The following is a 26268-nucleotide window of genomic DNA, read 5'->3' on the forward strand; positions in this document are numbered from 1 at the left end:
AATGAGGGAAACCCTGTCTGCATGGAAGATGAGAAGTTATGTACCTACCATAACGTTCCATGTTAGTTGTCTTCTTCTCGCCTTCTTTCTTGCTGGTTGGGTTCTGAGCTGACTTTCGGCTCCGCCTCGGCCATTTTCTAAAGCTCGAGAGCTACTTACTGGCTCAATGCCTCCCTATATTCCACAATGCCTGGCGCTAGACCCCCAGATCTCATTTGGAAGACATAACACCATCATAACACAAGAGGACAACCGTCCCAATAGCAAAAACTTCAGCTACAGGGCTGAAGAAAAAGGTAGAGGACATAATCGGTAAAGACTCAGCCAGTGACAAGACCCGTAGGAGGACTCTTCTCGGTCCATCTAGGCTAGGGGATGGAGGGTGGGACGCAAGAAAGAAGGCGAGAAGACGACAACTAACATGGAACTTTATGGTAGGTACATAACTTCTTAATATTACGTTGCCTCTCTCGCCTTCATTCTTGCTGGTTGGGACAGCGTCCCTAGCACCTTAGTCCTGGGTGGCTCATCGGAATAGACTCTTGAGCAAAGTGGAACCAAAATCAGCTCTGCTCCTAGAGGCCAGATCCAATTTATAATGTGAAATGAAGGTATGAGGGGTGGCCCATGTGGCCGCCGCACAAATGACTTCCATAGGTAGTCTTGATTGAAAAGCTACCAATGTAGCTAAAGCCGTAGTAGAGTGGCCTTTAGGTTTAGCAGGGAGTTCTTTATTCCTCAACTGATAAACAAGGGTAATAACAGAGGACAACCACCTGGATAAGGTTACTTTAGACACTGGTCGACCCTGCTTACCCTCCACATAGGACAGGAAGAGTTGGTCTGATTTCCTTATTTGCTCAGTCCCATGCAAATAGAAATGTAATTGCCTATGAACGTCCAACTGGTGCAATTTGCGTTCAGCTTTGTTGGAATAATTTGGAAAAAAGACTGGCAGATCGATGGATTGATTCAAATTATTTTCAGAGGGGACCTTAGGGAGGAACGAAGGATTAGTTCCTGAGTCAAACTCTATCCTTATGGAAAACCAGGTAAGGAGGACGAACACAAAGGGCTTGAAGTTCAGAAACTCTCCTCGTTGAAGTAATGGCCACCAAAAAGAGGGTTTTCCAAGTAAGCAATTTCAAGGAACAGGAAGCTGACGGTTCAAAGGGAGGCAGTATCAAGGAAGCTAGGATCAAATTTAAGTCCCACGGAGGCGGGGGATCTTTCACTGGAGGCCTGAGCAAGATTGTTCCTTTCAGAAAGGCTTTGAAAAGCTTATGGGACATGATGCTGGTTTCTGAAAGGCTCATATGGAAATTAGAGATTGCCGCTAGCTGAACTCTTAATGGTGGCAGAAGAGGAGCCCGCTTGAAAAAGTTCTGCTAAAAAGTCTAGGACGTTCTGGACAGGGGCCATGAAGGGATCTATATTTCTAGCCTCTGCCCAGAAAAAGAAATGTTTCCACTTACTAGCATAAGTCTTCCTGGTTGTAGGTTTGTGCAAAGAAAGGATAATCTCACGCACTGAATGGGAAATACTGGGAAGCCTGGCTAAGGTTGGAAGTGGAGCAACCAAGCAGTGAGGTTGAGAGACTGAAGAGATTGATGTAGCCTGCCCGACTGATGGATCAAGAGGTCCAGAACTGGGTCCAGATTCCAAGGCTGCTCTAGAAGATGACTATGCAGGAACGGGAACCAGATTTGTCGAGGCCAGTAGGGGGCAATGAGGATCATCCTGCACCCTAAGCACGGTAGCTTTCTGAATTAGATTGGGAATTAGGGGAAAGGGTGGGAATGCATACAGAAGTCCCTGGGGCCAATCTTGAACTAGAGCATCTCTGGGGGAGTGTCTGGGAAGAGGGAAGAGAGTGAAGAAACGGTCGCACTTGCTGTTGAGAGGAGTTGCGAAAAGGTCGCAGCAAGGCTGACCCCATTTGCGGAAAATTTTATCCGCTACTGTCCGATTGAGAGACCACTCGTGAGGAATGAGAATAGCTCTGCTTAGCCTGTCCACTATGACGTTGGACTTCCCAAGGATGTGCGCTGCTGTCAGAATCCATTGAGAGGAGATCGCCCACTGCCACAGTCTGAGTGCTTCTCGACATCAGGGATAGGACTTGGTTCCGCCCTGCTTGTTGATGTACCACACTACAGACATATTGTCTGTCTGAATTGCAATGGTCCCAGTGGGTAGAGAGTTCTGAAGAGCTTGCAACGCTAAAAGCACCGCCCTCATCTCCAAGACGTTTATGTGCAAGTGGTACTCGTGGGGTTGCCAGGTGCCCTGGACAGTCCTGCCCTGAAAATGCCCCCCCTCACCCGATCAGGGAGGTATCCGTGGTCACCGTGGCAACTGGAGGAGGAAGGACAAATGGTCTGCCCTAGGGTACTGATGGAGAGACCATCCACCAAGCCAAGTGATCTTTGCATGATTGTGTAATTATCTTGAGACAAAGGAAGTTGTTGAAAGGACCATTGGGTGAAAAAAATCCACTGGAGAATCCTCATGTGAAAACGAGCCAGGGGAACTAATATGATCGCTACTGCCATGAGACCCAAGGTTTTTAGGATGAATTTGGCCTGAATCTTTCTGCATCCTAATACCTGCACATGTCGGCGAATGTCTGCCACTCTGTCTACTGGAAGTCTTGCAGACAAATCTTCCGTATTTAATCTTGCACCTATAAAGGTTAAAGACTGACAAGGCGACAATGCAGACTTTTCGAAATTTATTGAGATACCTAGGTTGGAGCATGTTTGGATGGTATAATCCCTGGCTCTCAGCAACTGATGTCTGGTGGTAGCAGTAAGCAGCCAGTCGTCTAGATACGGAAAGACCTGGAATCCTTGCTGTCTCAGGTGAGCAGTAACCACTGCCATGCATTTGGTGAACACCCTGGGGGCTGTGATTAGACCAAACGGCAGGGCTCTGAACTGGTAATGACTGGCTCCCAGCCGGAAGCGGAGAAACCTTCTGAAACACCTGTCCATTTTGATGTGGTAGTACACATCCTGAAGATCTATGGAGCACATCCAAGAATGGACTGAAGCGCGACCATCCGGAACTTTGTTCTTTGAACAGACTTGTTTAGTCTGCTGAGATCCAAAATGGGTCTCCAGTCCCCTATCTTTTTTGGTACCAAAAAGAACTTTGAGTAAACTCCGGATACTTGCTGGTCTGCTGGGACTTGTTGGATGGCCCGTTTGTTTAGCAGTATTGAAATTTCTTGTACTGCCTATTCCCTTAGACTGGGTGGAACATTTGGGATGGGGTTGTTTGATTTTAAGGGGGTGTGGACAAATGGGATTTTGTAACCTCCGGATATGATAGTACCCATGTACCCATCTGTCTCGAGTGATGAGACGCCAGGCTTCTGGGTACAGAGACAACCTTCCCCCGACTGCCTCCGAAGGCGGACAGCCGGGCAGCCCCTCAGGGGCGCTGGAAGGGCTTGTCAAAGAAAGATTCTCTGCTGCCCTGATTCTGCGGACCCCCTCTGCCACGTGGGCAACGTCTATTGTTGTTCCCTCCTCTGCCTCTGGAGGGAAACTCGCCACGTGCTTCAGGCACGGCTCCCTGGGGTTTCTGGAACCACATCTTTCCACTCTTCTGACCCTTAAGGTATGGTCTAGAGGGAGTGGAAAAATGGACTCCCACGGCAGAGAGAGTCTTGCCTTCCTGCTCACACCTGTTAAGGGTATCTTTCACCTGAGGTCCAGAGCCGAACCATCAAAAGGGGTGCTGGTGAAGGACGCCTTGAAGGGATCAGCGAAGTTACATAACCGCATCCAGGCATGTCTTCTCAAAGCCACGCCTGTGCCTGTGGCCCTACTCGCCCCATCAGCCGCATACGAAATGAGCCGCATCGAGTTGGGGATAGAATTAAGAGTCGCTAGCTGGGAGTTTATCTTGTCTTGAGCCCCCGCAGCTGATGGATCTTAGAGGGTATCTTCTAGCTCCTTGAGGAGATCCCTCTGAAGGCAGGTGAAGTAGCACAAATAATTCAGCGACCGCATGGAGAAGGTCGCTGAGGAAAACATCCGCTTCCCATATCTATCCATCGTCCTAGACTCTTTATTAGGGGGATGGACAGGTACAGAAGTGTCAGCCAACTCCTTTTTCGTGGCAGCTGCTACCACCATGGCATCAACGGGGACACCCTTAGTCAAAAACTGTTATCTTGAGGGGCCATAATAAACTTATTGGGCCTGCGGGGGGTTGGTTCCAGTGTGTCCGGACCACGCCTTCTGATCCACTACTTCCATCAATGGATCGAAGGGCGGAGACACCCAGGAGGTGGAGGGGCGAGAACCAAACGCATCCAAGTATACCAACTCGTCCTAAGAAGGGTTAAGGGCAGAACAGTTCCCCCTCTGCTTAAGGATTTCAAGGATGTCTGAGAAAGAGACATCTTCAGAGGGGGATCTTGGGGACCCTTCCGAATCCTCCAAGTCAGTATCTGACGTGACAGACTCTGGGGAGTCAACATGTTTCCTCTTACATTTCCTCTTTCGAGATTACTCCTCTGAAATCTCAGGGGAAGCCACGTTAGAGGAAGATACACCCCCAGTGGGGTGACCTGGAGCGTTTGATCCCCTCGCTTGGGGTCTGGAGGAGAGGCAGAGACCGAAGCAGGTACCCTGGGGGGAGGAGCTGAAGGGGCTGATCAAGGTGCAGACTCAGACGTCAGCACACTCCTCATGACCTCGAAGGTGCCCCTGTTCGGCAGAGAAGAGGGCCCCCGCTCCGAAGAGACAGGAATCCTCTCCGGCACCGAAAGGGACGGTTCCGAGGCCGATGTAGGAGCCGAGCTTACCTGCGTTGAGGCTCCGAGAGGGAGAACGGGGTTGGACAAGGGTCCGATGTCACTCGCCCCCTCGAAGCAGACTAGGGAGACTCGACGCCCAGATCCCTCCAAGGACGGAACCATTGAAGAAATCGGAGCCGACAAAGGAGCCGAAAGGGGAAGTATCGGCGCAGAGGTTTTCAGGATCCAAGCCAAAACAAGCTCCGGCTCTGAACTGACAGGAGGAGTCGGAGGAGGAAGTACTTCAGGAACAGCCACAGTCTGAGGAGGGCTAGTTAACATTTTAAAAATAACGTAGATAGCTGATAGAATCCAAAGAACACAACACACGCTGGATAAAAGTCTTTATATACAAATGCAAAGCTTTCAGGTAAAACCCTTTCTCAATACTAAACATAAAGACTTTTATCCAGCGTGTGTTGTGTTCTCTAGTTAACATTTTAGCCAGGGCCTGCGATTTGAGGAGTCTACTAACCACTCTCTCCAAGTCATGATCGGATAGCCTTGAGGACCAAGAAGAGTGGGACCGATGGCTCCGTTCAGGCTGTAGCAAAGGCAATCCTGGAGCCGAGCGAATAGACTCGAGGGATGGCGACGTAGATAGCTTACGGCTCCCTGACGGCTCCGACGCCAAGGTTGGTGCCGAGAGATTTAGATACCTTTGGTTCCAGCCAGAACAGAAATTGAAGCAGACGCTCCACCTGGCAACGGCTCCATACTGGGAGCCGACGGCTTGGTGGGCTTAGGGGTTGTCACTGGCTGAGACTTCCCCGGAGACCCCTCGGGTTTTAGTAACCCCCTGAGAATCAGCTTGTTCCTATGCTCCTGCAGGACTCTCGGACTAAAGGCATGACATACCGAGCGAGAGTCCTGCAGGTGTAAGGCACCTAAACAAACACAAGAAGTGTGACCGTCTGTCAGAGACATTTTCTGACAGCACGAGTCACACTTCTTAAACCCGGATACCTTGGTATCCTTAGAAATGTTAAAGAAAAAAGGAATACCGATGGATGAATGTTAGACTAGTGCAAACAAAAAAAACCTCACACTAGTCCCACACCTTCACACAAAAAACTAAAGGTAACAATACTAACAAAACTAAGAGACTATTATCTTAGACTACAAAGACTAAACACTACTTCCTACTGAACAATTTAAAAGGGAAGGGGATAGCCTCTAATTTAAACGGCCTACTTAGGGAGATGGGGGGGGGGGGAGACTTAAGTAAAAACGAGTTTCCCAAAGGTCAGAAAACACAGGAAAAAGTAAGACTAATCGACAGTACTACTCTAATTAAACAAGAAACTTGAAAAATATACACTAAAAGTTTAACTACTAATATTACAAAAAGATGAATACGACCTGACCCAGTAAAGCGCAACCTCGTAGCTGAAGCGGCAAACAAGATCTGGGGCCTAGCGCCAGGCATTGTGGGATATAGGGAGGCCTCGAGCCAGTAAGTAGCTCTCTAGCTTTAGAAAATGGCCGAGATGGAGCCAAAGTTCAGCTCCGAACCCAACCAGCAAGAATGAAGGTGAGAGAGACAACTTAACATTGAAGAGTTCCACTGCCATGAGGGCCTGTAATTCAGGCACTCTTCTAGCTGATGTAATGGCTAGAAGGAAGGCTGTTTTCCAAGAAAGGAATTTCAACTCTGCTGTAGCAGCTGGTTCAAAAAGGGGAAGAGTGAGCTTTTCCAATACAAAGTTAAGGTCCCAGGCTGGAGTGGGAGCTCTCCTGGGGGCGGGGGTCTTAAATGTTTGGCCCCTCTAAGGAATTGCTTTAGCAAGGGGTGAGAGAAGAGGGGTGGCTCAGCATTATAATGTGCTGAAAGGGCACAGGCATGAATTTTAATAGACAAGAAGGATAGGCCCTTGTGGAGCATTTCTGTTAAGAACTGTAGAATATGTGCCCATCCCCTGAGCTACGCTCTACGAACAGTATCTTTTCCACTTTTCAGCATAGGATTTTCTAGTACTAGGCCTCCTTGCCTCCAGAATGACATCCAGTACCTTCTTACTGAGGGATGCTAAGGGAGAGCTCAAGGAATTAGCCAGACTGCAAGGTTCAGGGTTTGAAGCTGAGGGTGCAGAATCTGGCCCTCCTGCTGGGACAGCAGGGAAGGGGCCTGCGGCAGGTGCCATGGTTGTAGCAGTGTCATACTGCGCAACAGGCCAGTCTGGTGCAATCAGTATTGTCCTTGGCTTGTCCTGTTTGATCTTTAGTAGGACCTTCGAGAGGAGAGGCAGAGGGGGAAGGCATAAATTGGGAGGCTTTCCCAGGTGAAAGACAGGGGATCCACTTTCCAAGCTTGGCTGTGGGGTGTTCGTGTGCAGAATTTGTGCAACTGGTAGTTTTGAGGAGAGGTAAACAGTTCTATCTCTGGAGTCCCCCATTTGTTCCTCAAGGGGTTGAATACTTTGGGTTCTAATTTCCATTCGTGTGGGTCCATGTAATTTCTGCTTAGGTCGTCTGCCAGGGAATTTAGTTTGCCTGGCAGGAATTGAGCTTGCAGGTGTACTTGGCAGTTCAAGGCTGTGTTCCACAGAGCCATGGCTAGTCTGCAGAGAGGGTATGAGTGGGTTCCCCCCAGCTTGTTTATGTACCACATAACTGTGGTGTTGTCTGTCTTTACCAATAGTTGTCCTGGAAGAATACGGTCTTTGACGGCTGTCAGAGCATTCTGTACAGCTAACATTTCTTTTTGATTGATATGCAGTTGCATCTGTCTTGGGTTCCATCTGCCCTGAATGCACTGCCCTGCCATGTGAGCTCCCCATGCATAGTCTGATGCATCTGTTAGGGTTTGGGTGGCAGGGCATAGAGTGAAAGGAAGCCCCTTGTTGTGGTAGCAGGCCTCTGCCCACCAAAGGAACTCTGTCTTCATACAAGGAATGATAGAAAAAAGAAGTTATGCCTTACCATAACGTTCCATCTGTATTGTTGATCCTCGTTCAGTCATTACGTGTGGGTAGTCAGTTCCGACCTCGGAACTGAGCCGGCCATCTTCCAAGCTCGCACCAGCTACAAACTCTCAAGCTAAACTCTTACCCAGAATTCCCCTCAACCTGTACCACAGATTGAGTTTGCAAGTCAAAAAAAGGTAGAGGCTACCTCTGGTCAAATGACCTAACAGAACCGGATGGTGTGATCCACTAAAAGTCACAGGAAGGGGAAGAAGGGAGGGTCGTAATGACTGATCGAGGATCAACAATACAGTTGGAACGTTATGGTAAGACATAACTTCTTTATCTGATATTGTTAATCCTCGTTCATTCCTTACGTGTGGAACAGAGTCCCCAGCTACCTTTATTCCTGGAAGGACATCCTGAGCACCATAGAACCAAAAGATGCTCTTCCCCTGGAGGCCAAATCCAACTTGTAATGACTGATGAAGGTACGAGGACTAGCCCAAGTAGCAGTTGCACAAATGTCATGTAAAGAGACTCTGGCATGGAAGGCAGCAGAAGTTGCCACCGACCTTGTAGAATGAGCCTTTATGGTAGTAGTTAATGGAATATTACATTTTCTATAAATTAAGGTTACGCAGTCTTTTAACCATTTAGCCAATGTAACCTTAGCAAAAATACATCCTAATCTAGGTCCAGAATAGGCCAAAAATAACTGGTCTGATTTAGAAGTCGTCTTAGTCCTGTTCAAGTAGAAGCGAATTTGCCTGTGAATATCTAGGGTATTGTAGGCAAATACTCTCCTCTGTGTAAATGATTGGGGAAGAAAAAGTACAGTTGTGTACCTACCATAAATGTAGATGTTCGAGTGTATTCACTGTTGCAGTCATTACAATTGGGTTATCCTGATGGCAGGCTACCAGCAATCGGCCCGAGTTCCAAAGTCTAGGTCCGGCGTCGGTTGCTGTCGCCTCCTCCCTGACGTCAGTGCACCAGGGGTATAAAAGATGCAGCAGACGTCATTTTCTTCAGTTTTTCTTGCCCCAGATGTCAGGTGCCCCTAAAATGGTAGGCTAAATTATGCCAATAAGCATGCATATACAACTTTTCCTTCATCTACAAGCAAATACACCACATAGGTTGTATAGAATAGAGAAGTACGGATAAGTCCCAGCAAGGAAAAGGGGGATGGTGGGAGGGTAACCTGGACTGCGACAGTGAATACACTCAAACATCTACATTTATGGTAGATACCCGCAGTCAGCCAGAGTTCCAAAGTCTTGGTCTGGCGTCGGTTGCTGTTGCTTCTTCCCTGACGTCAGTGTGCCAGGGGTATATGATGCATCCAACGCCATTTTCTTTAGTTTTTCTTGCCCCAGATGTCAGGTGCCCTCAAGCAGGTAGGCAATACATATTGCTAATAAAAAAATATACATATAAAATAAAAACAATACCTTCAGTTACAAGCAAATACACCACAAAGGTTGTATAGTCCAGCTAGGACAGAGGGGATGGAGGGAGGGTAACCTGGACTGCAGCAGTGTGAACACTCGAACATCTACATTTATGGTAGGTACAGAACTGTACTATGTTCATCGTGTTACACTGCTGCAGTCATGACACTTGGGTAGAATCCCAAAGCTAAGGTTGGGTGGCTGGTCTATAAAGAGTTAGGATTGGCTATGAGGCCCTGCAGAACTGCAGTGGCAAATCCTGATCTGGATTTAGAGTAAAGAGGCAAGTGGTAATGCTTGGTAAAGGTGTGCACTGAACTCCAAGCTGCAGCCTCCAAAATTTCCTTGGTAGGTACTCCTCTGAGAAAGGCTGTTGAAGTGGCTGTTGCCCTGGTGGAATGTGGCCTAATGTTATTAGGGACTGATTTTCCATGCTGTGTGTAGCAGTAATGAATACAGTGTCCTATCCATTTGGAGATAGTCTGCTTTGAGATAGCCTTGCCCTGTGATCCTGCAGCATATGCTACAAACAGTTGCTCAGTTTTCCTGAAAGCTTTTGTTTTGTCCAAGTAGAAGCGTAGCTGCCTGTGTATGTCCAAAGAAAAGTTTCTCCCCTTTATTCTGGGGGTTTGGATAAAAAGTTGGCAAATGGATGGTTTGGTTAAGAGCCACACTAGATACCACCATTGGCATAAAGGTAGGGTTTGTCCTTAAAGAAACCCTGTCCTGATGAAAAATTATAAAAGGTTCCACTGCCATTAATGCCTGTAGCTCTGAGACTCTTTGTGCTGAAGTTACTGCCAGGAGCAAAGCGGTTTTCCATGATAAAAATTTTAGATCAGCTGTATTGGCTGGCTCAAAAGGTGGCAGGGTCAGTTTTTCCAAAACGAAATTGAGGTCCCAAGTTGGTGTTGGTGCTCTCCGGGGCGGTCTTATGTTTTTAGCCCCTCTGAGGTACTGCTTTAGCAAGGGATGAGAGAATAAAGAAGGATCTGTGTTGTAATGTGCTGAAATGGCAGAGGCGTGGATCTTAATTGAGGAGAAGGATAGGCCTTTGTCCAGCATCTCAGTTAAGTATTGTAAAATCTGAGGAATGTTTGGGACAAGAGGGTCAAGGCTTTGAGCCTGGTTCCAGGTGCAGAATCTCTTCCATTTTTCTGAGTAAGCTTTCCTGGTGCTAGGCCTCCTGGCCTCCAAAATGACATCCATAACAGCTTTAGACAGAGGTGTTGCCTGTTTGACTAATCAATCTGCCATGCAGCCAGGTTTAGGGTTTTGAGCTGACCGTGCAGGATCTGATTGTTTTGTTGAGTCAGAAGATGCGGAATTTGAGGCAAAATCCATGGTGGGCCTTGAGTTAAATTCTTTAAGATTGGGTATCAGTGCTGGCGTGGCCAGTCTGGAGCAATCAGGATCATCTGTGGTTTTTCTTGTCTGGCTTTTAGGAGTACCTTTGAAAGGAGAGGCAGTGGTGGGAAGGCATAAACTTTTAGGTTTTTCCAGCTGAACGAGAGAGCATCCACTTTCCCTGCTTGTGTGTGATAAGTCCTTGTGCAGAATTTTTGTAGTTGGCAATTCAGTGGGGAGGCAAAAAGATCTATGTCTGGGCATCCCCATTTTTGCATTACCATGCTGAAGATTTGTGGATTCAATTTCCACTCGTGAGGGTCCATAATATTTCTGCTTAAATCATCTGCCAGAGCATTTTTCTTTCCTGGCAGGAATTGTGCTTGCAGATGAACTTGATACGTTACAGCTGTGTTCCACAAAGTCATGGCTTGCCTGCATAGGGGATAAGAATGAGTGCCCCCTTGCTTGTTTATGTACCACACTACTGTGGTGTTGTCTGTCTTTAATAATTGTCCTGGATGTAGAAGGTCCTTGAAAGCTGTTAGGTCATTTTGAACAGCCAACATCTCTTTTTGATTGATGTGAAGACGCATTTGGTCTGTGGTCCACTTACCCTGAATGCATTTTCCTGCCATGTGTGCTTCCCAGGCATAATCCGAAGCATCTGTTGTTAGAGTCTGCCTGGCTGTGGGTAGAGTAAAAGGCTGACCCTTGTTTAGGTGACATGCCTGTGCCCACCATCGGAACTCCTGTTGTAGGCAGGGAATCATTGGTATTACTGCTTCTAGACTGTGAGAGTGTTGAGTCCAAACACTTTTTAGGCACCATTGTAATTTCCTCATATGCAGTCTGGCATATGGTATTAGCAGTATGCAAGATGCCATGAATCCCAGGGCCTGCAGAATTTTTCTTGCAGGGAGATGGGACTTTTTTGCCAGTAACTGAAAATATTGAGTTAGTTGAACTTGTTTGTCTGGCGTGAGATAAGCCATCTGAGCCGTTGTATTTAAACTGGCACCCAGGAATATAATCTGTTGTGAGGGCGCTAGTTTTGACTTCTTTTCGTTTACTGTGTACCCTAGAGAAATTAGCAACCTTTTTACAAACGCCAAATGCTTTAGAAGAATGTCCTTTGTCTCTGCTTGAATGAGGCAGTCGTCCAGGTATGGATATATTTGAATTCCTTTTTATCTGCAAAATGCAATTACTGGTGCCAGGCACTTTGTAAAGACCCTGGGCGCAGTAGATAAGCCAAAGGGCAGTGCAGAGAATTAGTAGTGCACTGTACCAGCTTTGAATCTCAGGTATCTTTTGCAATTTTGTCTGACAGGGACATGCAGGTATGCCTCTGAGGTCCAGAGTAACAAGCCAAGCCTTCTTGCCCAGCATGGGTAGAAGCTGCCGTAATGTCAACATTTTGAATTTCGGAATATCCAGGTAAGTATTTAGAGTTGAAAGGTCTAGTATGGGCCTCCAGGCCTTGTCCTTTCTGGGGACCAGGAAGAGTCTTGAGTAAAATCCTTGTCCTTGTTCCTGTTGTACTTTTTGAATAGCTCTCATGTCCATGAGGGCTGAAATTTGTTTTTGTACCTCTGCCCATTGATTTTGTGGCAGGTCTGGCATTCCTTTTAGCCTTGGTAAAGTGTGAAAGTGGAACCTGTAACCTTGAGACACAATATTCAGAACCCATTTGTCTTGGGTGACTGTTTGCCAGTTTTGAGAAAAAAGTGCTAGTTTTCCCCCTAAGGGGGCTGCCAAAAGGGAAGTGCTTGGCGTACGAAGGGGGAAGCCATTGGGACTGTTTCCTGTAAGGTTGAGACTCGTCTTCACCTCCTTTTGGGGTTAAGGTGCCCCACTGTCGTCTGTTAAGAGCCTTGGGGTTGAGATTTGCCTCTTGGGAGTCTGCATCTGTCTCTCTGTGGCCTGACACTGGAAAGGACCAATTCTTTGTTGGCCAATTTCTGCTAAATCGAGGTGGCTGTACCTGTAAGAAATCCTTGACTGTTTGCATAGATTTAGCTGTATCCTCCATTTTCTTTAACATCTCTTCTGCCTTAACACCAAACAAGGTATCATGCTGTAAAGGAGCATCCAATAATTTTGCCTTAACACGTTCAGGTAAAACTCTGTTCTTTTAACCAAGCATGTCTTCGAATCACAGAACCTGTAACTGCGGCTCTACAAGAGGCCTCTAAAGAATCAAAACCACATTGCAGAGTACGTTTTCCCACCTATTCAACTGCATGCAATAAATCCTGCATTTCTTTACAGCCAGGAGCTTTGGAGCTTGCAAGCATTTTCTGTTTTAACTGTGCCATTAAATATTGTTGGTACTTAAGCATGTGAAACTGGCAATTTAAAGCCCTTACTGCTAAAGTTGCAGAAGTGTAAACTTTCCATCTATCCAAAGCTCTGGAATCTCTATCAGAGGGTGCTGGATTTTTTGCAATGGAAGTCTTAACTCCTTTTGGACCCTGGGAAATAGTTTCTGGATCAGCAGAAGGGTTTTTATAAAGAAACTTGTGAGAGTCAGGGACTCTAATACCTATCTGGCTTGGCTGGTGCAGGGGGGGGCAAAGAATCAGGAGATAAGCTGGATTCAGAGAACACATCATCCACAATATCTAGCACAGGCGGAATAGCCAGGGGCCTGTGCTGAGGCAATAAAAGGAAATCCCTGTGCCTTTTCTTGGATTCTGAATAATCCTGACTTTCCCAATGGAAATGCTCCCTCATGGTATGTAAAGTTTCCCCAAAAGAATAATCCTCAGGAGGAGAGTCTGAAGGGATAGATTCTTCAGCATCAGAGTCCTCAGAGGGGGATAGAGAGTATACCTGGTCTGAAGTGGAATCAGACTAAATGGAAACCTGATCAGAGGAATCATAGTCTGTATCCTGCCTAGGCCTTTTGTCAGGAGGGGGGTGGGAACCTCTGATTAGAGTAATGAGATCTTCGGGCATTTAAGCATCTGTTTCTTAAGCATGGAGGATTGTCCAGGAGAATGCTGTACTCGCTTCTTTGTCTTTAATTGTACTTTTGTCTTGGCTGTTGCTTTAATGGTAAGTTGTGAAGGTCTGAAAACACCCTCAGAAGCAGATGCCTGCTCAGCGGCTCCAGACCCATCTGAGGGATTAGTTTCCGTAGGCCTAATACCTTGAGTTTCCAGAGGCCTAGTTGTCTCCACGTGGGAGTTGGAGGCGGCCTGTGGCTCTGAGGTAGCAGGTGTCAGGGGCTGCGAAAGCACCTCACTGAGAACCGGCGACTGGCCTAGAAGTGGTTTCGTCGGTTTTGGACCTCGGATGCCTGTCTTTATCCCTGTCTTTGCGTTTTTTTGGAATTGCGGTCGTCGGTTGATCCGACGGCATATTATAATTGAACCTTCGGCCAAAGTAGTGCAAAGCAAAATTAAAATGTCGTTTTATAGTGCGTTTGTTAAATCTAGCACAAAACCGACAACTAGTGACGTCATGATCAGGGCCTAGGCATGGAATACAGTAAGAGTGGAAGTCCTTATGAGGTATTTGCTTCCCACAAGAAATACAATTATTAACTTTTTCTGACATCGGTCTGAGTCAAGAAAAAAGTTTCCTCAATGGGGTACTTAGCTTTATTGAAGACTTCGGATCTGAAATTCGACTTCGAAAATGTCAGGAGTCGGCCGACCAGCACTTGCTAAGTGCTCCTGCTTCGGGCACCACGCGGCAAGAAAGACTAAGGAAAATGGCGTCGGATGCATCTTATATACCCCTGGCGCACTGACGTCAGGGAAGAAGCGACAGCAACCGACACCGGACCAAGACTTTGGAACTATGGACGACTGCGGGACCCCCTGACAGCAGGATAACCCAAGTGTAATGACTGCAGCAGTGTAACACGATGAACATCTGTACTATGTTCATCGTGTTTCACTGTTGCAGTCATTACAATTGGGTTGAATCTCAAAGCTAAGGTAGAGAGGCTGGTGCTAAATAGGATTAGGAGAGGCTATCAGGCCCTGCACAACTGCAGTGGCAAAGCCTGTCCTGGATTTAGATTAGAGAGGTAAGTGATACTGTTTTGTAAAAGTATGCACTAAACTCCAAGTTGCAGCCTCTAAGATGTCTTTGGTTGGTACTCCTCTGAGGAAAGCTGCTGAAGTGGCTGCTGCTCTGGTTGAATGTGGCCTAATGCCCTTAGGCACTGATTTGCCATGCTGTGAATAGCAGAAATAAATGCAGTGGCCTATCCACTTTGAAATAGTCTGCTTTGAGATAGGCTTTCCTTGTGATCCTGTAGCATATGCCATTAGAAGTTTTTCAGTCTTTCTGAAAGTTTTGGTTCTGTCCAAGTAGAAGCGTAGCTGCCGGTGAATGTCCAAAGAATGCAGAAGTGTCTCACCCTTATTCTGTGGGTTTGGGTAAAAGGTAGGCAAATGAATTGTTTGGGTAAGGTCCATACTGGAAACTACCTTAGGCATAAATGTAGGGTTTGTCCTCAGAGAAAGCTTGTCAGGATAGAAAATGATAAAAGGTTCCACAGCCACGAGTGCCTGTAACTCTGAGACTCGTCTAGCAGAGGTTATTGCTAGGAGCAGAGCTGTTTTCCAGGATAAGAATTTTATATCAGCTGCAGAGGCTGGCTCAAACCGGAGGCAGTGTGAGTTTTTCCAAGACATAGTTGAGGTCCCACATGCAGGTATTGGTGCTCTCATTGGAGGTCTTATGTTTTTGGCCCCTCTGAGGTACTGCCTTAGTAATGGATGAGAAAAAATAGGTGGTTCTGTATTGTAATGAGCTGCAATGGCAGAGGCATGAATTTTAATTGATGAAAAGGAAAGGCCTTTATCCAGCATCTCAGTTAAGTATTGCAAAATCTGAGGAATATTTGGAACAATCGTGTCAATACCTTGTGCCTGGTTCCAAGCACAGAATCTCTTCCATTTTTCTGCATAAGATTTTCTGGTGCTAAGCTTCCTGGCCTCCAAAATAACATCCATCACTGCTTTAGACAGAGGTGTGTCTTGAATGGCTACATTACCCGCCATGCTGTCAGGTTTAAGGTCCTGAGTTGGCTGTGCAGTATCTGACTGTCTTGTTGGGTCAATAAGTGAGGAATTTGAGGTAATGTCCAAGCTGGGCATTGAGACAATCTCTTTAGGATTGGGTACCAGTGCTGGCGGGGCCAGTCTGGGGCAATCAGAATCATTTTTGACTTCTCCTGTATGACCTTGAGGATTACCTTGGGGAGGAGAGGCAGAGGAGGAAAGGCATATACTGTTACTTTTTTCCATCTGAAAGACAGAGCATCCACTTTCCATGCTTGCTTGTGATTAGTCCTTGTGCAGAATCTCTGTAGTTGGCAGTTATGAGGGGAGGCAAATAGATCTATGTCCGGGCATCCCCAGCTCCTTGTTATCATGCTGAAGACTTGTGGATTCAATTTCCACTCGTGGGGATCCATTAGGTTTTCTGCTTAGTTCGCCTGCCAGAGTATTTATCCTTCCTGGCAGGAATTGTGCTTGCAGATGTACTTGGTAAGTCAATGCTGTGTCCCACAAGTTCATGGCTAGTCTGCAGAGGGGGTAGGAATGTGTGCCCCCCCTGCTTGTTTATGTACCACATGACTATAGTATTGTCCGTCTTAATCAGTAGCTATCCTGGATGAAGTAGATCCTTGAAGGCTGTCAGGGCATTCTGAACAGCTAGCATCTCTTCTTGATTGATATGTAGATGCATTTGACTTGCGGACCATGTGCCCTAAATACATCTTCCTGCCATATGCCCCCCCCCCCCCAAGGCATAATCTGATGCATCTGTTGTCAATGTCTGCCTGGCTGCGGGTAAGATGAATGGCTGTCCCGTGTTGTGGTGACAGGCTTTTGCCCACCATCGGAAACTCCTGTTGCAGGCAGGGAATGAGGGTAATTATTGTTTCCAGGCTGTGGCAATGTTGAGTCCAAACAATTTTTAGATACCATTGAAGTTTCTTCATATGCAGTCTTGCATATGGAATTAGCAGAATGCAGGATGCCATGAAGCCCAAAGCCTGCAGAATTTTTCTTGCAGAAAACTGGGTCTTTGTTGCCAACATTTTGAAATAAGTAGTCAGTTGTCTGTTTGTCTGGTCTGAAATAAGCCATCTGGGCAGTTGTATTTAAGCTTGCACCCAGGAATATCTCGTGAGAGGGTATGAGTTTTGATTTCCTTTCGTTTACTGTGTACCCTAGACCTGTTAGTAATCTTTTTACAAACGCCAGATGCTGTAGTAGAATGCCCTTGTTCTCTGCTTGAATAAGGCAGTCGTCCAAGTAAGGATATTTCTGTATTCCTCTTTGTTTGCAAAATCCAATTACTGGTGGCAGGCACTTTGTGAAGACCCTGGGCGCAGTAGAAAAGCCACAGGTCAGTGCAGAGAATTGGAAGTGCATTGAGCCAGCTATAAATCTGAGGTATCTTCTGCAGGATTGTCTGATTGGGACATGCAGAGGTATGCCTCTTTTAGGTCTAAAGTCACAAGCCAAGCCTTCTTGCCCAGCATGGGCAGAAGCTGCTGCAGAGTTAACATTTTGAATTTTGGAATATCCAGGAATGTGTTTAGGATAGAAAGGTCCAATATTGGTCTCCAGGCTTTGTCCTTTCTGGGCATCAAGAATAGCCTTGAGTAAAATCCTAGTCCCTTTCGGGCCGACTGGACAGCGGACTACCCAATAGTTAGGACTGCAGCAATGTGGAATGAAGAACATCTTGTTTTTGCGCCTCTGCCATTGATTGCGTGGCAGGTCTGGCATACCGTTTGGCCTTGGCAGGGTGTGAAAGTGGAACCTGTAGCCTTGTGATACGATATTTAAGATCCATTTGTCCTGAGTGATCATGTGCCAATTTTGTGAAAAAAGTGCTAGTTTTTCCCCCAAAGGAGCTGCCAGAAGATAAGTGCTTGGTGCTGGCAGGGGAAAGTCATTGAGACTGTTTCCTGTATGGCTGTGTTTTTTCCTCTCCGCTTTTGGAGGTAGAAGCACCCCATTGTTTAGGCCTGTATGAGCCTTGGGGCTGTGATCTGCCTCTGGGGCGTCTGTATCTGTCTCTTTGTGGCCTGACACTGGAAAGGACCAATTCTTTGTAGGCCAGTTCCTGCTAAATCTGGGAGGTTGTACCCGTAAGAAATCCTTGACTGTTTGCATAGATTTAGCTTTGTCCTCCATTTTCTTCAACACCTCTTCTGCTTTAACACCAAACAAGGTATCAAGCTGTAATGCAGCATCTAATAGTTTTGCTTTAACATGATTGGGCAGATTCTGTTATTTTAACCAAGCATGCCTCCTAATGGCAGAACCTGTAACAGCAGCCCTGCAGTAGGCCTCTAGAGAATCAAAACCACATTGCAAAGTATGCTTTCCTACTTGTTCAGCTGCATGCAATAAATCCTGCATTTCTTTGTTTTCTGCACATTCTGAATTTGTCAACGTTTTCTGTTGTGACATAAGATATTGTTGATATTTAAGCATATGAAACTGACAATTTAAAGCTCTTACAGCCAAGGTAGCAGATGTATAAATCTTTTTCCCCCATTTGTCCAGGGCCCTTGAATCCCTATCAGAGGGGATAGTTTTTTTTGCAGTGGAAGCCTTGACCCCTTTGGGACCCTGAGAGATAGCTTCTGGGTCAGCAGCAGGGTTTTTATAAAGAAATTTATGTGAATCAGGAACCCTGTAGTATCTGTCTGGCTTAACAGGAGCTGGTGGTAGAGAGTCAGGAGACAGACCGGACTCTGAAAATACATCTACAATATCTAAAACAGGAGGAATAGCAAGGGGCCTGTCGTGAGGTAATAAAAGGAAGTCTCTGAGCCTTTTCTTGGATTCTGAGTAATCTTGGCTCTCCCAGTGAAAATGCTCCCTCATAGTATGCAGAGTCTCCCCAAAAGAATAATCCTCAGGAGGAGAGGCTGAAGGGATAGATTCTTCAGCATCAGAATCCTCACAGGGGGGAAGAGAATATTCCTGTTCAAAAGAGGAATCGGAGGAAATGGAAACCTGATATGAAGATTCATATTCTGTCTCTTGCCTAGGCCTCTTATCAGGTGGGGGATGGGAACCCCTGATCGAAGTAATTAGGTCTTCGGCCATTTTAAGCATCTGTTTTTTAGGCATGGAGGCCTGTCCAGAAGAATGCTGTACTTGTTTCTTTGTCTTTAAAGCTGAAGCTGGTTTTACATACAACTGTGTAGGCCTGAAAAGACCCTCAGAAGCAGATGCCTGCTCAGCGGCTCCAGACCCATCTGAGGGAATAGTTTCCGAGTGTCCATTACCTTGAATTTCCAGCGGCCTAGTCGGCTCCACGTGGGAGTCGGAAGCGGCCTGTGGCTCTGAGGTAGCGGGCATCAGGGGCTGCGAAAGCACCTCAATGAGAACCGGCGAAAGGTCTAGCGGAAGCCTCGCCGGTTTTGCACCTCTGATTCCTGTCCTTTTCTTCGTGCTTTTTATAAACTCCGGTAGTCGGCTGTTCCGATGGCATTATATAATTGAATCTTCTACCAAAGTAATGAAATGCAAAATCGTACCGACACTTAATAGTGCATTGGTTAAATCTAGCACAAAACCGACAACTACCAACGTCGTGGTCAGGGCCTAGGCAAGGAATACAGTAAGAATGAAAATCCTTATGAGGTATTTGCTTCCCACAAGAAATACAATCATTAACTTTTTCTGACATCGGTCTGGAGCAAGAAAAAAGTTTCCCCAACGGGGTACCTTAGCTTTAATGAAGACTTTGGATCTGAAATTCGAATTTGAAAATCTCAGGAGTTGGCCGACCGCCACTTGCGAACTGCTTTTGCTTCGGGCACCGCGCGGCAAGAAAGACTGAAGAAAATGGCGTCAACTGCATCTTTTATACCCCTGGTGCACTGACGTCAGGGAGGAGGCGACAGCAACAGACACTGGACCTAGACTTTGGAACTCGGGCCGACTGCGGGTAGCCTGCCAGCAGGATAACCCAGTTGTAATGACTGCAACAGTGAAACACTATGAACATCTGGCAATTCAATGGTTTGATTAATGGACATTTCAGAGATCACTTCTGGCAGAAAACAATTAGTTATCAATGACACTAACTCCATGAAAAGTCAAATATGGTCTCTTGATGCATAAGGTTTGAAGTTCAGAGATACGTCTGTGGCAGAAGTAATGGAGACCAAAAACAAGGTTTTCCATGACAAATATCTGAGGTCGCAAGAAGAAGCTGGTTCGAAAGGTGGCACTGTCAAAGCTTGGAGGACTAATGACAGGTCCCATGGTTGAGTAGGTTCTCTAAAAGGGGATTTTAGATGATTCACACCTTTTATGACAGTCTTGCATAATTTGTGTGACATAAAAGAGTCTTGGACACCATCATGAAAATTAGATATTGTGGCTAAATGAACTCTAATGGTAGAGGCAGACAGACTGGATTGAAATAAGGTACACAGATATTCCAGTACTATAGACACTGGTGTTGAAAAAGGATCTACCTGTTTTTCTTTCAGCCAAATAGTAAATCTTTTCCACTTGCTGAGATATGCAATTCTAGTGGAAGACTTATGAGATGCAATAAGAATGTCACATACTGGCAAAGAAAGATCATTCTGCCTGGTAATCAAAGGAATTAGAGGAGCCAGGCTGTTCAAATTGGGGTGAATCAGATTCTGCGGATGAGAGATCAACCCTGGGGTTGGATGGAGAATCCATGGTTAATCTAGCAGGTGAGGCCAAAGGAAGGGAAACAAAAATCTAACGAGGCAAATATGGTGCTATGAGGACTACTTTGCTCTTCAACCGGCGGGTTTTCTTCAGAAACTGGGGAATGAGGGGGAAAGGAGGAAATGCATAAAGTAGACCCGAGGGCCAATCGTGGACTAGAGCGTCCCTGAGTGATCGTCTCGGAGGGGGAATCAGGGCAAAATAGTTGCTGCATTTCTAGTTGGTCAGGGATGTAAAGTAGTCGCAGTAAGGAAGACCCCAGCGGTTGAAAATCTCCACCGCTATCAAAGGATTCAGGGACCACTAGTGAGGTTGTAGAATACAAATGGTGAGTCTGTCTGCTATCACGTTGGAACTCCTGGGAATGTGTGTTGCTAGAAGAAAGCGGTTGGTAGCCATCTCCTATTGCCATATTCTCATGGCCTCTCAACAGAGTGGGGGTAAGATTTGGTTCCACCTTGTTTGTTGATGTACCAGACCACCGCCATGTTGTCTAATTGTATCACAATAGTCCCAGACGGCAGCAGGGGATAGATGCAGATGGGCCTCCATTTCGGGCCAAGTACCTTGGACTGTCTGTCCCTGAAATAACCGCCCCACCCCATCAGGGAGGCGTCCGTGGTCACTGTAGCCTTGGGCTGTTGGGGGGAGAAGGGGCGAGACCATTGTGACGGACTGTGCACCATCCACCAATTTAAATCTTGCTTGCACCCGTGAGTTACCTGAATCTTGGCTGAAAGAGGGTACTGAAAGGGATACCATTGGGTGAGCAGTAGCCATTTTAGAAGCCTCATGTGAAATCTGGCCAGGGGGACAATAGTAATGGAGGCTGCCACAGAACCCAACAACTGGAGAACAGAATGAGCTGTGAATTTCTCCCTTGAAAGGATTGTAATCAGTTGCTGCTTTATCCTTTCAATTCTGTGCTCCGGAATGGATGCTCTGCAATTCTTTGTATTCATGATGACCCCTATGAATTCAGTGAACTGAGATGGGGTGAGATTGGATTTTAGCCAGTTTATGGTTATGCCTTGCCTTTCGGCAGTGAGAAGAGAGTATGCCAGGGCTTCTTCCAATAGATGTCTGGTGGGCACGGAGATGAGCCAGTCTAGGTATGGAAACACCTGGAATCCTTGCAGTCGCAATGAGCTGTGACAACTGCCATGCACTTTGTGAACAGTCTGGGGGCTGTAAAGAGTCCGAAGGGCAGCACTCTGAACTGGTAATGACTGGCTCCCGCACGGAAGCAAAGGAATCTTCTTGATGGCCTGTCCATTTTATGTGGTAGTACGCATCTTGAAGATGTATCGAGCACATCCAATAGTCTTTTCCAAAAGCGGAAGGACTGACTGTATTGTGACAATCCGGAATTTCTGTACCTTTACAAACATGTTCAATACATTGAGATCCAAAATTGGTCTCCAGTCCCCGTTTTTTCTTGGCACCAAATATAGTCAAGTAGAATCCAGATCCTATCTGGTCTGGAGGGACTATCTGGATGACTTTCTTAACAGCTTTGAAATCTCTAATGCTGCTTCTTCCCTTTGACTGGGTAGAATGTCGGGTAAGCTTGTTAGGGGAGCGGGACAAAGGTTGAAAGGGATATGATAAACTCTGGTTATTATCCTTTGTACCCAAGAATCCGTGGTAATGGTTAGCCAGGCAGAAGGGTACAAAGAGAAACGACCCCCAACCACTTCCAAAGGAAAGCATTTGGGCCGCTCTTCAGGAGCGCTGGTAAGATTGGCCAGGGAAGGAATCCCTGGAACCCTGGTTACGCGGACCCCCTCTGCCCCGAAAGGGGCTTCTTCCCTGTGAGCCCCCCCCTGCCTCTAGGGGAGAACTCTGCCTGTGTGTAATGGAAAGAACCTTAAGACTTTGTGCCATATCTTCCCACTCTTCTGGTTTCTGGAGAAAGTCCGTTGAGGGGAAGAATAATGGGCATCCACAGCAGAAAGGGACTTACCGTCCTGTTCACATCTGGCCAGTATGCTTTTAATCTGGAGTCCGAACGAAGAGGCTTCAATGGGAGCGTTGAGAAAGGAAGCCTTGAAGGGTTCCGCAAAATTACACAAGCGCATCCAGGCATGGCGTCTCAGAACAATGCCTGAACCCACTGCTCTAGCTGCTCCTTCTGTTGCGTGAGATATCAGGTGCATGGAGGAGTTAGATATCGATTCGATAGTGGCTAGCTGAGACGCCACTTTGCCACGGACCTCATCAGAGACGGCCCCAGCCAAAGTTTCAGAGAGCTCAGAAATTAAGTCTCTGAAGCCTGGTAAAATGTGCCATATAGTTCAGGGACCTGACTGCAAAGGTCACTGATGCAAAGGTATGCTTCCCTATTCTGTCCAGAGCCCGGGACTCTTTGTTGGGCAGATGGACAGTGTGGCTTTCTTCTTCCACCAGGTCCTTTTTAGCTGCAGCCGCCACCATCAAGGCATCTACAGGAAGACCTTTGGACCAATGGGGATCACTAGCAGTAGGGGACAAAATTTTATCTGGCCTCCGGGGAATGGTCTCAATGGTGTCAGGAGCCTTCCACGCACGCTGCACGATGAGCCAGACAAGTTAGTCAGTAGTGGGAGTAACCCAAGAGGTAGGGGGCTGGGCACGAAAGGCCTGCAGGAACACAGACTTTTCAAAGGTCGGGTTAGAGGGCTGCCAATCACCTCTCTGTTTAAGGATTTCAAGGATATCACCACAGGATACCTCAGAGGGTGATCGAGGGGACCCTTCCCCATCATCAAAGTCTGTGTCTTCAGTAAGGGACTCCTCTGTGGACTCCATGTGCTTCCTCTTGCATGAGCTCTTTTGATGATCTTCCTCAAGAGAAAAGCTGGAGAAGACAGCGCAAAAGGGGTCTCCTGTGGGAGTATGCCCTGAGGCCCTTGCCCCTGGTGTCCGCTAGGAGCGGCTCGTGTACATTGCGGTCCAGAGGAGGGCGGGGAGAGTGACAGCACAGGAACGACAACCGACGCAAGAGCCTTCTCCATTAGCTGGAAGGCCAGTCCACCTGAAGAGGGGTTGAGACCCATGGCAGGGGTCTCCCCTCGCCCAAGTGGCTCAGCCTGCCGACCTGGCATCCCTGGACGGCTGTGAAATGCCAAAGTACATACGCCACAGCTGACATCCTGGGCTGTGGCAAGACTCTCCTGTCACAAAGGCAACTGCGGCTCCTTAGTGAGGTCCATAAAGGGAACCGTAGTGGGGGAAGACTGTGCTATATCAAGGGGCTTCAACGGCAATGAAGGAGGAGAATGAGGGATCTTTGGCAAAGTGTGATCACCTCCCGAGGAAGGATAGGTCCTAGGGGGCGGGATACCTCCAGCCAAAAGCAATTGATCCACAATATGCAACACATCGTGTTCAGAGAGGCTTTTAGTGGATTTCATGGACATGGCTGAAGGAGAGTCAGGTCTATCCAAGAACGGAGCAAACTCTGTGCCCACCATGGGGGAGGTCTGCACTGAAAACAACGGCGCTGTAATCATCTGAACTAGTGGTGTCTGCACCGGTCCCAATCGGTGCCGAAGGCATGATCTGCACAGACGATGAGGTTGGTACCGAAGTGGTTGACGGCACTAAGGCCTGAGCCGAAAACATCGGTGACGAAAACTGAATGGTCGGTACCAAGAGGGTAGTTGGTGCCAGGTAAGTTGTTGGAGCCGAAAAAGGAATGGGCATCAAAACATCCATCAACGTCGTAACAGTCTGCATTGACTGAACAGTCGGTGCCGGTAAGGGAGTCTGAACAGAGGAGCTCCTCGATACCGATGCGGTATGGGACACACTAGTTGGTGCCGAAGTCGCCAATGGCCTCGGTGCCGAAGGTCTAGGCACCGAAAGCGCTGGAGCCAAAGAAGTCAAATCCGAACTGGAAAGCTTAGCTTTCTTAGGTCTCGGTTCCTGAGAGTCTCCAGCTAGGGACGAAGGAAAAGACTTGGCCTTTTTTTGTTCATCACTCTTTCTTATGGGATCTTGGAGGGGTTGAAGCCTCTAATCCAGAAATAGCCTCTGAAAAGGGAGATTTAAGCAGCCTGTTCAATATTAATTTATTTTTCCTTTAAATTAACGTCTTGTTAGAGAAGTACTTACAAATCCTGCAAGGCGGGTCAACTGTTAAGTGAAGCACACCCAAGCAGTACACACATAGGGAATGTGCATCTGAAGTAGATAATTTATGGCCACAATCCACAATCCAAACATCTTTTAAACCCTGGACTACCTTTTTTATCTGCCATGGTTAGAAGGAAAGGAGAAACCAGAAATATACCAGCAATGGTACACGAAATACCTGAAGATAAAAAGCAAAGGGGTTTACCAACGATGTTAAAAAAAGGAATTACCTCGCAGTAAGAAAGAAAGAGAGTTGAAAAGGATTTGGAAAAGGTTGTCATTAAATGTGGTAAGGTAAGAGATAACTATCTAATAACTTTTTTATGATAAAAGCTGTCTTAGAACTTAGGTATGAAGAAAAATATTGTACTTCGCTCAAGAGAAGTAGCTTGACACAACTGAATGGTGACGCGGCAAACTAAATATAGTGACAGGCAGAGGGGAATTCTGGGTAAGAGTTTAACTCGAGAGTTTGTAGCTGGCACAAGCTTGGAAGATGGCTGGCTCGGTTCCGAGGTCGAACAGGCTACCCACACATAAGGAATGAACGAGGATTAACAATATCGGATTCATTGTTTCCAGGTCCTGAGAATGTTGACACCATAGGCTTTTTAGATAGCATTGGAGTTTCCTCATATGCAGTCTTGCATATGGAATTAGTAAAATGCAAGAGGCCATGAACCCTAGGGCTTGCAGTATTTTCCTTGCAGATAGCTGGGGTTTTGAGGCCAACAGTTTGAAGTAGGTTGTCAAACTTGTTTCTCCGGAGTGAGGAATGCCATCCTGGAAGTTGTGTTCAAACCTGCTCCCAGGAATACAATCTGTTGGCAGGGTACCAAGTGAGATTTCTTTTAATTGATGGTGTACCCCAGAGAGGTTTCTTTACGAATGCCAGGTGCTGTAATAGCAAGTCCTGGCTTTCTGCCTGAATAAGACAATCGTCCAAGTATGGGTAAATTTGAATATTTCTCTGCCTGCAAAATGCAATGGATGGAGCTAGACACTTTGTGAATACCCTGGGCGCAGTAGATAAGCCAAAGGGAAGTGCAGAGAACTGATAGTGCATGGAGCCTGCCCTGAAGCGTAGGTATTTCCTGCAAGATTCCCTTATTGGGACGTGGAGGTAAGCTTCCTTTAAGTCTAGGGTTGCCAGCCAGGCCTCCTTGCCTAGCATGGGAAGAAGTTGCTGCAGAGTTAGCATTTTGAATTTTGGAACTACCAGAAAGGTGTTGAGAATAGAGAGGTCCAGGATGTGACGCCAGGAGTTGTCTTTTCTGGGTTCCAGAAACGTCTTGAATAAAAAGCTTGTCCCCTCTTTGTTCTGCTGGGACAGGTTGAATAGCCCTCATACTGAGAAAAGAGAGAACTTGCTGTTGGGGCCTCCGCCCATTGGTTTGGGGGTAGGTCTGGCCAACCATTTGGGGTTGGTAGTGCGTGTAAGTGGAATCTGTATCCTTGGGAAACTATGTTCAAAACCCATTTGTCCTGGGTAATGAGTTCAGAGTTGTTTTACATGCAGGGCAAGCTTTCATCCTAAGGGAGCAGGTACATGAGCAGGGCTTGGAAGGGTTAAGGTTAAGTCATTGTGCCATTTTTCCATAGGGGGGTGGCTTACTACTCCCTGCTTTGGAAGTGGGAGCCCCCCCACTGTTTAGGTCTGTGCATAGCCTGAGACTGTTGTCTAGGTGGTCTGCTGTTCCTGGGTTTGGACTGAGAAGGCCTAGAAGGGACTGGAAAGGACCAGTTCTTTGAAGGCCAAAGCCTACTGTAAATGGGAGGCTGCACTTGTAGGAAATCTTTAACAGATTGCATAGATTTAGCTTTTTCCTCCATCCTTTTGAGGACTTTTGATTAGTTGCCAAAAAGGCGGTCTTGGTTTAAGAGAGCATCCAGTAATTTAGCTTTTACAT

General features: G+C 46.8%; 1 protein-coding gene across 5 annotated transcripts in view; it reads right to left on the reverse strand.

Moving 5' to 3' along the window:
* The window catches only part of EPC1 (enhancer of polycomb homolog 1), a 1950735-nt gene that overhangs the window by 592115 nt on the left and 1332352 nt on the right, over positions 1–26268 (reverse strand). The gene's annotated exons all lie outside the window — the stretch shown is intronic.

This window comes from Protopterus annectens, chromosome 3.part1, assembly GCF_019279795.1.
Source record: "Protopterus annectens isolate FY-2018-M chromosome 3.part1, PAN1.0, whole genome shotgun sequence".
Lineage (NCBI taxonomy): Eukaryota > Metazoa > Chordata > Ceratodontiformes > Protopteridae > Protopterus > Protopterus annectens.